Source organism: Rana temporaria, chromosome 9 (genome assembly GCF_905171775.1).
Source record: "Rana temporaria chromosome 9, aRanTem1.1, whole genome shotgun sequence".
Lineage (NCBI taxonomy): Eukaryota > Metazoa > Chordata > Amphibia > Anura > Ranidae > Rana > Rana temporaria.
The window spans coordinates 123579329-123594129 of record NC_053497.1 but is presented as its reverse complement, the minus strand read 5'-3'; the positions used below and the strand labels follow the sequence as shown (position 1 = coordinate 123594129).

The following is a 14801-nucleotide window of genomic DNA, read 5'->3' as shown; positions in this document are numbered from 1 at the left end:
GGAAGATGGCCCCCACCCGTCCTCATAGCTCTGCTGGGCGGAAGTGACGTCAAAACGTCAGTCCCGCCCAGCCTCTTAAAGAGACAATTTTTTTTCTGTCATTTTTTTAAATGACAAATTTTCCTTTTTTTTTTTTTTTTTGCATTTAAGCCTAAATATGAGATCTGAGGTCTTTTTGACCCCAGATCTCATATTTAAGAGGACCTGTCATGCTTTTTTCTATTACAAGGGATGTTTACATTCCTTGTAATAGGAATAAAAGTGATCATTTTTTTTTTTTTTTATATTTTAGTGTAAAAAATAATAAAATCAATAAAATTAAATAAGAAAACAAAAAAAAATTTTTTTTAAAGCGCCCCGTTCTGACGAGCTCGCGCGCAGAAGCGAACGCATACGCGAGTAGCGCCCGCATATGAAAACGGTGTTCAAATCACACAAGTGAGGTATCACCGCGATCGTTAGAGCGAGAGCAATAATTATAGCCCTAGAGCTACTCTGTAGCTCAAAAAATGCAACTTATAGAATTTTTTAAACGTCGCCTATCTAGATTTTTAAGGGTAAAAGTTTGACGCCATGCCACGAGCGGGCGCAATTTTAAAGCGTGACATGTTGGGTATCATTTTACTCGGCGTAACATTATCTTTCACAATATATAAAAAAATTGGGCCAAATTTATTGTTGTCTTATTTTTTAATTAAAAAAAGTGATTTTTTTCCAAAAAAAGTGCGCTTGTAAGACTGCTGCGCAAATACGGTGTGACAAAAAGTATTGCGATGACCGCCATTTTATTCTCTAGGGTGTTAGAAAAAAAAATATATAATGTTTGGGGGTTTTAAGTAATTTTCTAGCAGAAAAAACTGTTTTAGTCTTGTAAACACCAAATCTGAAAAACACCTGAGGTCTTTAAGTGGTTAAAGTATGGCTGTGGTTAGTTTATCCAGCTGGGGTTCTTAATTTACCTTACTTGGCGTTGTCTTTGAGGCATTGCAGCAGGATTCCAGAAAGCTCCTCATCTATGAGGGATGGATGTTACCAAGCAAGTTGGCTCTGTCAATAAATAAGTGCTGCCCCTGCTGGTCACAGCATTGATCTTTAAGGTTAAGGTTTAAGGTTTTTGAACCTTAGGACAGTTTGTTTTACTGCATTCAGTTGACAGAAATTTTAGTGCAGATTGATCTTTTGTAGTTATAATTGTATGTCAGTGCTAGTCCACCTCAGCAGTTTGCAATTAAGGTGTAAGTAAGTGCAGAATACCAATGATAAACAGACAAAAACTTAGCATGGCTAAACAGGGGAATCTGAGGATGCTCGCTTGCACGAAACATGTTGGCCAGAGCTTGGATGTATGTCACCAAGGTAACCTGGTACTGTTGGCGGCCGCTGATGTAAATTCATGTGCAGCTTTCTTTTAAATCCTAACTATTTACATTTGGAATGCTTTGTTCTACCTCTGTGACTTATGTGAGATGACCTTCATGGGAAATCAAATGCTACACTATTCCTTCCTTTTCTGATGAGGTTATAGTCCAGCGATATGCAATTAGCGGACCTCCGGCTGTTGCGAAACTACAAGTCCCATCATGCCTTTGCCTCTGGGTGTCATGCTTGTGGCGGTCAGAGTCTTGTTATACCTCATGGGACTTGTAGTGTTCTGCAACAGCTGGAGTTCCGTTAATTGCATATTACTGGGTTATAATTTTGAAGACCCCTAGCAGATAGGAGAAGGAGTTCAGAACACAGTTTTAAACGCATTATGCTGCTTATAACCTGGCAGCTTAACTTTTAGTGAGTGTGCATTTATACTTTACCGTGGGGGATTTAATCTCTATTTCAGGTGGTGTGCTCTACTTTCATTGCTGCTTCTAATTTGGCAGCCGGAAATTTTGTTGGTCATTTGGAGAAGGATTAGCTTCATTTGATGCAGAGATGTCACACGGCGGAGCGTTTTATTTTGGACGGTTTAACTTGTTTTTCACACTTTAGGCCCCTTTCACACTGGGCGTCTAAAAATAGCTTTGCTTTCCTGTCAATTTCGCGGCCACCTCAAAGCACCGCTGCAGTGGCGCTTTGCCGTTGGTATAGCCGCGGTGCCCATTCATTTCAATGGGCAGGAGCGCGGTATACACACCGCTTCTTCACCTCTCCAAAGATGCTGCTAGCAGGACTTATTTTACCGTCCTGCTAGCACACCACTCCAGTGTGAAAGCCATCAGGGCTTTCACACTGGAGAGACAGCAGCGGCTCTTTCAGGGTGCTTTGCAGGCGCTATTTTTAGCGTTATAGTGCCTGCAACGCGCCTCAGTGTGATAGGGGTCTTATGGATTTTGATTTTATATTTTTTCAGCGCCATACTTTTTAAACTTTTAGTGCCAACCTAATTAATGCTTACCCACTTAAGGACCGCCTCCTGCAGATATACGTTGGCAGAATGGCACGGCTGGGCACAAGCACGTACCTGTACGTCCTCTAAGTGCCAAGCCGTGGGTCCGAAGCTCTGTGGCCACCTGGAGTCCCGCGATCGCTCCCCGGAGCTGAAGAACGGGGAGAGGTGTGTGTAAACACAGCTTCCCCCTTCTTCACAGTGGCAGCTTCATTGACCGTGTGCTCCCTAATATAGGGAAACACGATCAATGACGTCACACGTCCAGCCCCGCCCCCTACAGTTAGAAAAACATATGAGGTCACACATAACCCATACAGCGCCCCCTAGTGGTTAACTCCCAAACTGCACTGTCATTTTCACAGTAAACAATGCATTTTTATAGCACTTTTTTCTGTGAAAATGACAATGGTCCCAAAAATGTGTCGAAATTGTTCGATGTGTCCGCCATAATGTCGCAGTCATGAAAAAAATCGCTGATCGCCACCATTAGTAGTAAAAAAAATATTTTTTTATAAAATGCAATAAAACTATCTCCTATTTTGTAAACGCTATCAATTTTGCGCAAACCAATCGATAAACGCTTATTGCGATTTTTTTTTACCAAAAATAGGTAGAAGAATACACATCGGCCTAAACTGAGGAAAAAAATATGTTTTTTATATATTTTTGGGGGATATTTATTATAGCAAAAAGTAAAAAATATTGAATTTTTTTCAAAATTGGCGCTCTATTTTTGTTTATAGCGCAAAAAATAAAAACCGCAGAGGTGATCAAATACCACCAAAAGAAAGCTCTATTTGTGGGGAAAAAAGGACGCCAATTTTGTTTGGGAGCCACGTAGCACGACCGCTCAATTGTCAGTTAATGCGACGCAGTGCCGAATCGTAAAAACTGGCCAGGTCCTTTACCTGCATAAAGTTCCGGGTCTTAAGTGGTTAAATTATTGCAGCTTAAATTAATATTCAGATTTGTTTCCACCCTTGGCAGATGGCTTTAGTTGAAAACTTCAAGCTACATAATCAATAAAACCCCTTACAGAAAAGCTAGGGAGGTAGGACACTTTGAGACATAGAAGGTTTAAATGTATTTTTAAAGTTGCAGTCCTGGAGCCTGATCATGAATTTCTGAGCCAGAAAAAAACATGTGGCCAGTAAAGTCTAAAAAGCTTCCCGCTTGCATACTTGTTCTGGGTTAGAGATTAATCAAGTAGGAATGCAGTGATGGGAATTACCGCTCCAGAGCCTAGAACTTTAAAATGAACCAGAAGTTGCAGTTATCTTTTCACCGAAACCGCTTTCCTTTAAGTACAAACCCTGTCATTCAGCTGTGTAATAAAACCGTTGGTAAGTATTACTGTCACCCTGTGTCGTTATGTGCCCTTTAGCAAGACAGAGGATCAGTCTGTGACAGTCTTCATATTTTCCTCTTCTTGCCCATTATCACAGGTTGTCATGCCCTTCTGCTTTTCTGGTGTGTTGTCCTTAACTGGCGACAATAGTAGTTCGATCCCGAGGTCACAGAAAGCCACAGTAAACACTATCTCACTGAGGTGTCTGATATTTACAGACGTGAAAGTGCTTATCTCCCATCATCTTGCTTCTCTGGTGTATATATTACTGTCCCCCTGGAATTATCCAAGTACTGAATAATGCCCCATACACACGATCCGAATATCGTACGACAGATCGTACGACTTTTTTCGCTAAATAGTCGCAAGTAGAAATTAAATGGGTTATTAAAGTCACGAAAATTCTCGTACAATAGAAAAAAAGTCAGAAGTGATGTCATGTGTTGTAATGTATTTGTATTGTATTTTCGGACGACAACTGTACTTGCTAAACGAAAATTGTGTGATCTGGTACCGTATGAGAAACCTTTTCGTGCATGTCCGATAAAATAATATCAGATGAACTGTCATGATCGGCTCTCGAAAGCTCTGTACCAACGATCCGATTATTGTACGATTCTTCCTCAGACGACATTTTTCGTACAAAATGCGGATCGTGTGTACGGGGCATTGGTTTTCCCTACATTTGTTGAACAACAAAGATGAATACATTTCGGGAGATTTAAAAAAAAATAATTGGTAGTCTTATCAAGAATAACGTTTATATTTTCGTAGCCTACTGTGCTGATGTATTCGGCTTTCAGAATTAACACCTCGAGTACTAGTACCTCTGTATGTTATAGTAGAGTTGTGGAATAAGGAGTCCTATTAGGGCTGCTCTTGATCAGCTATGTAGAATAGAAACAAGCAGTGGCAGCCATTGGCAATTTCTTTTGGGGGGGACGGCAAACAGTACCGGTCGGTCGAGGGGGTCTGGTGCACTTACCCCAGCACTTCACCAGCGGCTTCCCTTCCCATGCTCTCTACGGGCATCTCGACGGCTCCCTCCTCCTCAGCGGCCATTTGGGATGCTTCTCTTCTCGGCCAATTGGAAACCGAGTCTCAAACCTGCTTCTGATTGCACACTGATTCTCAATGCGGTCAATACCCTGGGCCAGGAGCCTACCCAATTTTGAAGCCTTTTAGAAACTCTGGCTCTAATCGGGTGCTTCAAAAAAACACCCCTGCTGCTTTAATTCACACGCCAGGGCGTTCTGAAAGGGGCCGGATGCATGAATAGGGGAGGGGGTGGCGGTGTTCTGTCAGAATAGCCGCTGTGGATAGAGGGGGCGGCGCTCTGCGCCTCTAATGGACGGGCCACAATTGGAAACAAGGTCAATGCATAATGCTTAAAGTACTCAGCAGCATTTTTGAGGCTGTTAAAATCACAGGTATAAAGTGCAATCACCTAGACCCACAACAGCTTTCACAGTGTGAACTTTTAAGTTGGTCTCCTCTTTAATGATAGACTGTTACCCAGGGCTTTTTTCTCAAACAATAGGTGCTGGAACTCAACCGCAACCCCCCCCGAAACCCCTCCACCCACACACACCCTCCAAATCACATCAAATAGTGGGTGTGGTCAGTAAAATTTTACGAACAGTAGCAGAGTCTTAAAGGGGCATTAAATACCAGGATTGCATTACATACAGAGTGGGAGTTCGGGGGGGGGGGGGGGTTACACACACATTGCAGAGCTGTCACTTGTAAACACAGAAACCGGACTTCTGTGTTTACAGGTGATTGTGGTGAGCAGTCCCCCCCCCGAAGGGTTTGAGCCAGAGGTGGTGAGTTCTACTAAGTTCACCCTGAAAAAAAGCCCTGCTGTTACTTAATTATGATCAAAACAGAACAGGTATATTATTAAAAAACATGTAACTTTCCATGAATAAAATAGTTACAGCCAAGTGAAATGACTCAACATACAGTGAAAGCCTCAAATGATCACTTGTCTTTTTAAGTTCTTAGTTTGTCATGTAGTGTACGAAATTTCCTCCTTCATTCAACTTTTTTATGCAGACCAAATTAAGACTCAACGGGCCAGATTCAAAAAGAAATACGACGGCGTATCTCCTGATACGCCGTCGTATCTCTGAGTGGGGTCGGTCGTATCTATGCGCCCGATTCAGAGAATCAGTTACGCATAGATATCCCTAAGATCCAACAGGTGTAAGTGTCTTACACCGTCGTATCTTAGGCTGCATTTTCAGGCTGGCCGCTAGGTGGCGCTTCCGTTTGTTTACGCGAGGAATATGCAAATTACTATTTACGTCGATTCAGAAACGAACGCTTTTTTTTTACGTCGTTTGCGTTCGGCTTTTTCCGGCGTAAAGTTACCCCTGCTATATGAGGGGTATGTGCGGCGTATCCTATGTTAAGTATGGGCGTCGTTCCCGCACCGAGTTTTGAAATTTTTACGTCGTTTGCGAATACGGCTGGACGTAATTTACGTTCACGTCAAAAGCAATGACGTTTTGCGGCGGATTTTCGAGCATGCGCACTGGGATGTTTTCACGAACGGCGAATGCGCCGTTAAACCGTAAAATACGCGGGGGTCAAGCCAAATTTAAATAAAACACGCCCCCAACATCCCCATTTGAATTAGGCGGGCTTACGCTGGCCCACATACGTTACGCCGCCGTAACTTAGGGCGCAAGTTCTTTCTGTATACGGAATTTGCGCCCAAAGTTACGGTGGCATAACGTATCTAAGATACGTTACGCCAGCCGGACAGATACGCTCAGGTATCTGAATCCGGCCCAACATGTTTAGCTGAAGAGCTTCATTAGGAGTATAGAGGTACTGGTGAAAAGAACAATCACATTAATACAGCATATTCTATTTCATTAATTTATATAATATTTTCACACTGAGCTGCCCATGGCGTCGGCGGTAAAATGCCGCTATTTTTACTGCCGAAGCTATGGGCGGATTTGAGGCATATTGCAGGTGGTATAGCCGTGCTATCCCATTGATTTCAATGGGCAGCAGCGGTGGAGGAGTGGTATACACACCACTCCTTCACCGCTCCAAAGATGCGGCTAGCAGGACTTTTTTACCGTCCTGCTAGCGCAACGCTCCAGTGTGAAAGCCCTCAGGCTTTCACACTGGAGACAATAGAGCAGCACTTTAAGGGCGGATTGCAGGCGCTCCAGTGTGAAGGGGTCTTAGAGAGTCTGTTTTTTAGCCAAACAGACCCAGTCTTGTAGACTTCCAGTGAGGTAACAGGGAACAGCCAGGAAACCTGTATCTGCAATGCATAAAACCAAAGTGATCAAACAATAACAACCACTGATGAGACAGTTTACTATTAAATTAATAATGTTCACATTCTTAAAGAAAGTAAAAACACAAAATGTAGTTTCATTTATCAGTTAACTCCTTCCAGCATCCACTACACGCCCGCATTTACTGACCACCATGCAAGCTCTCTCGCATGACTGTGGTGAGTTCTTGCAGGGAGGACCAGCCGCCGAGGGACCCCAGAAGACGTGGATCTGGGCCACACTGTGCAAAACGAACTGCACAGTGGAGGTAAGTATAACATGTTTGTTATTTTAAAGAAAAAAAAATTACTTTAGTGACCCTTTAAGATTACACGATTGTGTTTCTTTCTTGACCAGAGTCCAGAGTGCTTCTTTAAATACAACTGGGAGGTCTATTGACTTTGCAATAATTTCCTAACCTTCAATTTGCCATGTCAGCAACAGAAGGGGTTAAGGATTGGATCCGCAAAGCTTAACCTAGGTCTTTCCCCTGGGAGCAGATGGTTTAACTGGCCAGCAGAGCACACAGTACCTCTGCCCGAGCTGCCTGCTTTATTGAAAGGCATTAATATGGGAATCAGGTCCGCTGACTGATTATGGCTCACACAGTGCTCTTTCAGACCCAAAGGCCACATTCTAATGAGTGCTGGGTGCTGCAGGAAGTGTAATTAGCATGCAGATGTTTTACCTTGCCCTGTTGTATTTAGTGCTGTGTGGGTTTTATACGAAATAAAAAGTCTGCAGTGAAGGGTGAAATCAGCACTGTGTAAGTTTTCCAACATGTTTCATGGATTTGACATCTGAAAATAAAAGCTAAAGGCTTAGTTGTCGTGTAGGCCATCTTACCTGAAAGATTTATTTTGACAGTTTATGTATCTTTCCTGAAATGGACTTTTGGTTTGCGAGTCAATGGACAGAGGTCTTAAAGTGATTGTAAAGGAAACATTTTTATGTAAAAATTAACAAACATGACATACTTACCTGCTCTGTGCAGTGGTTTTGCATAGAGCAGCCCCGATCCTCCTCTTCTTGGGTCCCCCACTGGCACTCTCTGCCCCTATCCCACCTCCCATCTCATTGGCTGTGATTGACAGCAGCAGGATTTAATGGCTCCTGCTGCTGCATCTCAACAAGTCAGGAGGGAGAGACCTAGGAGAGCCCCGGGTCTCGTGCACATTACTGGATCGAGAGCGGGTTTAGGTAAGTATTAGGGGTGCTGAGGAGGGAGCTCCACACTAAAGTTTTTTTACCTTCATGCATAGAATGCATGAAGTTAAAAAAATAAAAATAAAAAAATCTTTAGCCTTTACAACCACTTTAATTGCTGCTTTGTCAATTACCTGGCTTTATACAGTTTCTCAGCTTTTGAGATCACAAAACATTGCCACATAACAGAGCCCATTTGTTAAAAGGAATGTATGCAACTGCATGGTCCTTTCTTCTGATCTCTGTCATGAACACTGAGAAGAAGGAAAGATATTGAAAAAAAGAAGCAGTTTTGCAAAAATGTGGTTTATTTTGTTAGTAATATTAAAGTGTTACCAAACCCACTACATAAAAGTCTGTATGGGCAGTAAAGCATGCTTGTTATACTGTGGAACCTAAGGGGTTAAAGAGGAAGTAAACCCTCTCTAAAAAAAAAATAAAAAAAAACACCCGGCAATGCAAAGGCACAATGAAGCTAGTATGCATAGCATATGTCGTACTTACCTGCGATCAAAGCCCCCGCAGCGGTCCTGGGTGACCTCCTCCGACGCGCCATGATACCTGGAGTGACTTCTGGGTATCGCTGCTCCGGTGCTGTGACTGGCCGGAGCAGCGATAATGTCATGCACGCGGGTGTCGCCACTAACGGCATGATCGCCATTAGAAACGGCAGGCTAAATGCGCCCTAGACATCGGTGCCGGTATTTTCTGCAAATATCTCCTAAACTTTTTAGGTTTGGGTGATATTTGTTGCACCTACAGGTAAGCCTTAATCTAGGCTTATCTGTAGGTTAAAGTGGTTGTAATGTGTTTACAACCACTTTAATCCTCTGCATTGTGTAAAAAGGCTCATTTTTTACTGACTCCAACCCATCTCTCGATAGAACAGAGCATTAGGAGCCAGGCTGCACATGCTCAGTTTGGTGTGTATTGCTAGGGAGTTTTTTTTTTCTTGGGAAAGAGCATGTAATCAGAACAGGCCCAGACACGATCAGGGGAGACTGAAAACTCCTCCTACAAGCTTAAGCAAACAGTGATACAAGTCACAAGACTCCTATATACCTATGATGAGAAAAGATATTTAGCAGTTTATATTTACTAAAGCTATTGCATTTTAATGTTCTGTGTTCTGTGGGAGACCAGATATACAGTAGGTGCACGCGATTTTGTGTCAATCTCGCTCCCTTTCTCGGCGAGCCCCATCGCGGGAGCCAGCGCCGAGCTGGCTTGCCGCGATAGAGACAAAGCCGTCATAGAAGCGACGGGAGATCCGACTTGGATTCCCGCCAATTCTACACGTGTGCGGCGTTTGTTATGAATCCTGAGGGGGAAGTCCCTGCCGGATTTTAAATAAAAATCCGGCATGGGTTCCGCCCTCAGGAGCATACCGGGCCCTTAGGTCTGTTATGGGTTGTAAGGAGAGCCCCCCCCCCTACGCCGAAAAAACGGCGTAGGGGGTCCCCCTACAATCCATACCAGACCCATATCCAAAGCATGCTACCCGGCCGACCAGGAAGGGAGTGGGGACGAGCGAGCGCCCCCCCCCCCCCTCCTGAGCCGTACCACGTGGGTAGGTATCACATGGGTAGGTACAGAGCATGATGGGACTGTGAGGCCTATATAGGTCCGATGAAAGCAGCGCACCTGCCATTTCAGCGAGAAGAGCCGGCGTGTCAACATCTGGAGAAGTGAAGAAGATGACGTCACAGCCCGGAAGAAGAAGAATACGTCGCAGCACGGAAGAAGAAGATAGATGTTCAGCGCTGAAGGAGAAGGCACCGGACAGCTGGAGGAAGAACCGGGGTGCGCCGAGTCAACAGCGGAGAGCGGCGAGCATAGAAGGAGACCCCCGGAGAGTTGAGAAGACCCCCCGGATAGCGGAGAAGACCCGTCGGGATAGCGGAAAAAGAAGCCCCCCCCGCCGAAGACGCCGGAGGAAACCCGCCGGGGGGTGGGGGCTTTTTTAAAAGCGACCCCCCCGGCGGTGGAATAGAACCAGACGGCGGCCCCCACCCACCCGGAGACGTCAAAGAAGCAGCCCCCCCTGGTAAACAGAGCTAATAAAGAAGACAGGGGGAGCCTCCGGAGCAGAAAAATAAATTATTTTAAAAACCCTTGTGTGGTGTGTTTATTAACATTGACATTTTTCCTACAGGTGAATGGTTAGGGGTACGATGTACCCCATATCCATTCACTTAGGGTGGGGGGCCGGTATCTGGGGGCCCCCTTATTAAAGGGGGCTCCCAGATTCCGATAAGCCTCCCGCCCGCATACCCCGACAACCAACGGCCAGGGTTGTCGGGAAGGGGCCCTGTCCTCATCAACATGGGGACAGGGTGCTCTGAGGTGGGGGGGCCGCAGTGCGCCCCCCTGCCCCAGAGCACCCAACCCCCCCATGTTGAGGGCATGCAGCCTGGTACGGCTCAGGAGGGGGGGGGGCGCTCGCTCATCCCCACTCGTCCCCACTCCCTTCCTGGTCGGCCGGGTAGCGTGCTTTGGATACGGGTCTGGTATGGATTGTAGGGGGACCTCCTACGCCGTTTTTTTCGGCGTAGGGGGGCTCTCCTTACAACCCATAACAGACCTAAGGGCCCGGTATGCTCCTGAGGGGGAACCCATGCCGGATTTTTATTTAAAATCCGGCGGGGACTTCCCCCTCAGGATTCATAACAAACGCCGCACACGTGTAGAATTGGCGGGAATCCAAGTCGGATCTCCCGTCGCTTCTATGACGCGCTTCCTGGGATGTGCTGTCACTATTCCAGTGAGTGCGAGATCTCGGCACCATGTCGCCGAGAATCAGCGCGATGCTGTCGTGCTAAAAACACAATATCACAAACACCTACTGTAGTGATTGCAGGTTCTGGGTTTAGTAACACTTTAAAAAATGCAGATATTTTTTTACATTAAAATAAAAAACATGCTATACTTACGTGCCCTGTGTAATGGTTTTGCAAAGAGTAACCCGATCCTCCTCTTCTTGGGTCCCCTGCAAGCGCTCCTGGCCCCACCCTCCTGCCAAGAGCCCCCAGAGCAAACAGCTTGCTGTGAGGGCACCCATGTAGGCTCGCTCATGTGCTGCTACTCTGCGTCTCCGTTCACACATAGAGATGCAGCTGGGCCCGCCCCTCTCCTCATTGGCTCGCTGGCTGTGATTGACCCCAAGGAGCACCAGTGTTGCCCGCTGCTTTCTCAGCCAATGAGAAAGGAGAGTCCCCGGAGAGAGCCAAGGCTCGCCTACACAGTGCTAGGGGAAGATGAGGGCTCAGGTAAGTATTAAAGTGGAGGTTCACCCGGAAATAAAAAAAATTAACCTTATATTCCTGCTCATTTTGTCTAGGGGAATCGGCTATTTTTTTTTAAAATCGAAGCCGTACTTACCATTTTAGAGAGCGATCTTCTCCGCCGCTTCTGGGTATGGGCTGCGGGACTGGGCGTTCCTATTTTGATTGACAGGCTCCCGACGGTCACATCCATCACGTCACGATTTTCCGAAAGTAGCCGAACGTCGGTGCGCAGGCGCAGTATAGAGCCGCACCGACGTTCGGCTTCTTTCGGCTACTCGTGACGCGATAGATGCGACCGTCGGAAGCCTGTTGGAAGACTGTCAATCAAACTAGGAACGCCCAGTCCCGAAGACCATACCCGGAAGCGGCGGAGAAGATCGCTCTCTAAAACGGTAAGTACTGCTTCGATTTTAAAACAACTAGCCGATTCCCCTAGACAAAATGAGCATCAATCTAAGGGTAACATTTTTTTTATGGGTGAACTCCCGCTTTTAGTGGGCTCGGCGATGCTTCACAGAGAAGGGTTTTAATCTTCATGCATAGAGCTTTTAGAAGCATTTTTAAAAAAAAATCCTGGTTTTAATGATTATTGAGAACAGTGGGGCTGGGTTCACATATGTGCAAATTGGATGTGGGTTTTCCTCCGCATCCAATTAACATGACAGGCCAGTGTGACCAACTCTCAATCGAGTCACTTTACGAAGGCCCGGGGCAGCCGCGGAGGGGATTACAACAGGCTCCTGTGTGTGTTTGGGTCCGTACACGTACCGGACTTCAGGCACGAACCCACAGCCGCACATATATGAGCCTGGCCCAAGTCCCTATCCTGTGGTGGCATATGGGACTTGTAGTATCTCTATTCACAAATCTCTGTAAATGGATGGCACGATTGCGAGACAGAGCCTTGTATAGATGTGCCAAGTTAAAAAAAAAAAAATGACCGGAGCCTGCAGGGAAAAGAACACCCAGATTCTGTAGAAGGGGGCAGTAAGAGGGCGGGGGGCTGTGGACTCTGACCATGTTTCCTGTTACATCCTACATATGGGTGAAACATGGTCAGAAAGGTAGACTTTATTTTTAAATGTCAATCAGTTAGATTTTACATCTGCTCTAAATTCAACAAGAGAATTGCAGGAGAAGTCAAAAGGTTCTTTACAGTTCTTGAAACCTTCTCTCCATCTTGTACAATAAGAGGGTAAATGTCTCCTGTGGGGACACAGACCGCATTAAAGAATGTGACGGGTTTCAGCACATCCCCACTCTTTCCGAAGCTTGTAGGTCTTTAGGTATACTATAAATAAGTCTCAATCCTTTATGTATAGCTTTGTTCTGTAAACCATGATTTTATTTCTAGGAGCTTGCCTATTTTTACACCTGAAAGGTCCGGATCTCTTCTCAGATTTTTCTAAGACTTTTCAAAGGCCTCTCATATAAACCTAGCCTTTAAGTTTATTGATCATTCAGAGGAGAAAAATGTAGCCTGTGTGTAGCTATTTGTACATGATCATCTAAAGATGCTGGGAGGTCCATTTCTGTGCTCATATTTCTTTTTTTGCACCATGAGCTACTTTGAGGATTTTTTATCTTTTGAACCCCTGTAATCGGCACCTCGGTAGGACACAGGCTATTCCTCCTGGGTTCTGTAGTGTATTGAAAGGTAATAGCATGCAGCAGCTCATCCTCTCTTGTAGCAGTTACAGAACCTAAGCGTCCTCATTGAATTCTCTTGTTAAGCAGCACAAGCTCCTGTTAAAACTACAGTTGCATTAATTACCCCTCCTCGGCTAGGGAGCCGCTGCTCGTCTCCGGCCGAACCTCAGCAAGTGAAAAGCACAAAGTTATCAAAGCCGAGCTTCAAAGATCACCACAGCCGTCTCTGGGGTAATTTCTGATCCTTGCTTCCCTACCACTTCAAAGACGAGCGTAGAAGTCGCGTGGGAGGGGGGGAACGCTCTGGCAGGGAGGGGGCGGAATCTGATTTCTATAATAGGGGTTGGCATCGTCCCTGTTTGATATGAGATGCAAGGAAGGTTGTGATTCGTTATCGACTTTGAAATCATTCGAAACGACCTTCAGAAAAATGGCATGGCGTCCCGCTCTGCTAGTAAACGAGAGGAGGACGCATGGCTGGCCAGGAAAGGGGGGTTTATATTGGGGGGCCTCATTATCGTGCACAAAAGTTTTCTTGTTTTTTTTTTTCCTTTTACATTGACTCATTAAAATTCTTTTTTATGGGAAGTAAGGGCAGGAAAGGAAAACAATAAACAGAAATCAAAGTGCAGTTTTGATCCAGGTTTTTATCTTTGAACTTGTCAAAATTAGCACTACACAAGCACAAAATAGTCCGAGACAATCTTCAGCTGCGGAAGGACTACAATATTCAGCATGCCAGATGTTGAGGTGATCCATATTGTAGTATTTTTGACAGATTTGTTTTTAGAACCTGTGCCAATAGTGTTTTGTGGACTACATGGAGTTGAGGACATACAAAATCATTGCTTAAGGAATACGTAACTAAACTAAATGGTGTTTTTCTTATCTACATGGAATTCAATGTTAAAGTGATCTGGTCAACTTATGGTAGGTTCCAAGAATACCAATACACAGGGTAGTGCTTGCAAGGGTTGTGCCTGATTCCTTAGATAAACAAACTGTTATACAAAGTATGTTTTCGCAAAAAAAATATTTTTCGCTACCAAAAATATTATAAGAGGTTACCAGAAAGTATTGAAGCAATATTTTCAGCTCCAGCAAATGATTCATTTGAATAATTGCTGTATCTGAACCCAACAGCAAAAATGCAGCTTTATCCGTCTTTAGATGTGATAGTCATTGAAATTTCATGGAGACTGCCGAGGACCATCTGGTCTGCGGTATTCTCTATGGTAATTGGCCGCCACTGGCCGATTCATTCTCTGGCCCACCGAATGGTGGCGGGGGGGGGGGGGGGGGGGGGGGGACAAAAACAATCAAGTAGCTGAACAGCCACTATTTATTGTTTTCACGTGACAGGAAATTGTCAGCAGAAAAATAAAATATTTGCAGGCATCGTTCAGATTTATAAAGAAACAAAATAACCAATCCTGCGCTATGGTGATGTGTCCAAACAATATGTGAATAATTAGAGCTGCTGCTACAGTTTAAGGTAAGTACCCCAAAAGTTGAAACAAGAATCTAAATTAGCGCTGCTACTATTAATTACATTACAGACAAACATGCTCAATACTAGTATGGTGCAAAATAACCGTAATCAATAAAGCCCATAAAAATAT

At 44.8% G+C, this 14801-nt stretch overlaps 1 protein-coding gene across 1 annotated transcript in view; it reads left to right on the top strand.

Annotated features, from left to right (window-relative positions):
* Nucleotides 1-14801, top strand: part of MED27 (mediator complex subunit 27) — a 377771-nt gene that overhangs the window by 326012 nt on the left and 36958 nt on the right. The gene's annotated exons all lie outside the window — the stretch shown is intronic.